The following is a 2,958-nucleotide window of genomic DNA, read 5'->3' as shown; positions in this document are numbered from 1 at the left end:
TTATCCTTTCCCTTTCAGAGGGATGGGTTGCTGTCTTCTGGTCTCTTAAAGTGAACAAGGATCGTTTGGGGACTTTTTCAGTACCGCGGTGAACTCATGGGTATTAATGTATTGGTGACCCAAACCATTGCCGTTATTATTCCTTCTGACGCTCACATTGCTTGACATTTGGACGTTGGGAGCCCCTTCACATGCCTCCGGTGTCTTTTTGACATAACTTCAACACATATCCTAACTTTTGGATACTCTAAGATGTTCCACACTTATCTTGTCCTTATTCTGCCCAGGATCCGAAACCAGCCATTTCTCCAAGGACCTCTGGTTTCTTCTAGAGATCATAAGGTGGGCACTAGGGGGTTCTCATTGTTGCAACCGATAATGGTCACTGCTTCCGGGTCTTTGCAGTGGACAGAGCTAGGAAATACATTTCTTTGAGGGCCCATACTGACAATCAGAGTTCATACCGAATGAATCCATGCTCCTACTCATGAGTTCCTGCTGTTTCCATTCAAATTTAAGATTAATTTGGTCTTACATTAGTGTCTTTTGTTTTAAACTGAAATTCCCAAATTCTTTTTTTTTTTTAAGATTTTTATTTATTTATTTGACAGACAGAGATCACGAGTAGGTGGAGAGGCGGGCAGAGAGAGAGAGAGAGGGTGGGGGAAGCAGGTTCCCCGCTGAGCAGAGAGCCCGATGCGGGACTCCATCCCAGGACCCTGGGATCATGACCTGAGCCGAAGGAAGAGGCTTTAACCCACTGAGCCACCCAGGTGCCCCTATGTTTTATGTTTTAAAATAGGTAGATATCAGTACAAATGTGAATCTGTTACCTCGAGTTAGATCACACAAACCACAAAACATTACTGAATAACTATTTTCTTAAATTTCTTTTCAGTGTTCCAGAATTCATTGTTTATGCACCACACCCAGTGCTCCGTGCAATACGTGCCCTCCCTCATACCCACCACCAGGCTCATCCAACCCCCCCACCCCCCTCCCCTCTAAAACCCTCAGGCAGCATTCCCTGGGGAATTCTACCAAACATTCCAAGAGGAAATACTACCTATTCTCCTGAAGCTGTTTCCAAAAAATAGAAGCAGAAGGAAAACTTCCAAACTCTTTTTATGAAGCCAGCATTACCCTGATCCCCAAACCAGGCAAAGACCCCACCAAAAGGGAGAATTTCAGACCAATGTCCCTGATGAATATGGATGCCAAGATTCTCCACAGGATCCTAGCTAACAGGATCCAACAGTACCTTAAAAAGATTATCCACCATGACCAGGTGGGTTTTCTCCATGGGACGCAGGGGTGGTTCAACATTCGCAAATCAATCAATGTGATAGAACAAATCAGTAAGAGAAGAGAGAAGAACCACATGGGCCTCTCAATTGATGCAGAAAAAGCATTTTTATTTATTTATTTAGTTAGTTAGTTACTCAGTTATTTTTAATTTAGTTTTTTAAAATTTCTTTTCAGCGTAACAGTATTCATTGTTTTTTCACCACACCCAGTGCTCCATGCAATCCGTGCCCTCCCTAATTCCCACCACCTGGTTCCCCCAACCTCCCAACCCCCGCCCCTTCAAAACCCTCAGGTTGTTTTTCAGAGTCCACAGTCTCTCAATAATATGGAGGACGAGGGTAGATGGAGAGGAGAAGGGAGTTGAGGGAAATTGGAAGGGGAGGTGAACCAGAAAAAGCATTTGACAAGATCCATCATCCGTTCCTGATTAAAGCGATTCAAAGTATAGGGATAGAGGCTACATTCCTCAACTGCATAAAACCTATCTATGAAAAACCCACAGCGAATATCCTCCTCAATGGGGAAAAGCTGACAGCCTTCCCTTTGAGATCAGGAACACGACAAGGATGCCCACTCTCACCACTCTTGTTCAACATAGTACTAGAATTCCTAGGAACAGCAATTAGACAACAAAAGGAAATAAAAGGTATTCAAATTGGCAATGAAGAAGTCAAACTCTCTCTCTTCGCAGATGACGTGATACTTTATATGGGAAACCCGAAAGACTCCACCCCCAAACTACGAGAACTCATACAGGAATTCAGTAATGTGGCAGGATACAAAGTCAATGTACAGAAATCAGTGGCTTTCTTATACGCTAACAATGAAAACACAGAAAGGGAAATTAGAGAACCGATTCCATTTACTATAGCACCAAGAACCATAAGATACCGGGGAATAAACCTAATCAAAGAGGTAAAGGATCTGTACTCCAGGAACTACAGAACACTCATGAAAGAAACTGAAGAAGACACAAAAAGATGGAAGACCATTCCATGCTCATGGATCGGAAGAATAAACACTGTTAAAATGTCTATACTGCCTAGATTGTATATATAATGTGTATAGATTGCCTAGAGCAATCTATACTTTCAATGCCATTCCGGTCAAACTTCCACCGGCACGGGGCACCTGCGTGGCTCAGTGGGTTAAGCCTCTGCCTTCAGCTCAGGTCATGATCTCAGGGTCCTGGGATGGAGCCCCGCATCAGGTTCTCTGCTCAGCGGGGAGCCTGCTTCCCCCCTCCCCCGCCTCGCTCTGCCTGCCTCTCTGCCTACTTGTGATCTCTCTCTCTGTCAAATAAATAAAATCTTAAAAAAAAAAAAATTCCACCGGCATTTTTCAAAGAGCTGGAACAAACAATCCCAAAATTTGTATGGAACCAGATGAGACCCCGAATTGCTAAGGAAATGTTGAAAAAAAGAAAAACAAAACTGGGGGCATCACGTTGCCTGATTCTAAGCTTTACTGCAAAGCTGTGATCACCAAGACAGCATGGTACTGGCACAAAAACAGACACATAGACTGGTGGAACAGATCAGAGAGCCCAGAGATGGACCCTCAACTATATGGTCAAATAATCTTCGACAAAGCAGGAAAAAATACACAGTGGAAAAAAGACAGTCTCTTCGATAAATGGTGCTGGGAAAA

Source organism: Martes martes, assembly GCF_963455335.1.
Source record: "Martes martes genome assembly, chromosome: X".
Lineage (NCBI taxonomy): Eukaryota > Metazoa > Chordata > Mammalia > Carnivora > Mustelidae > Martes > Martes martes.
Note: the sequence above shows the minus strand (reverse complement) of the source record.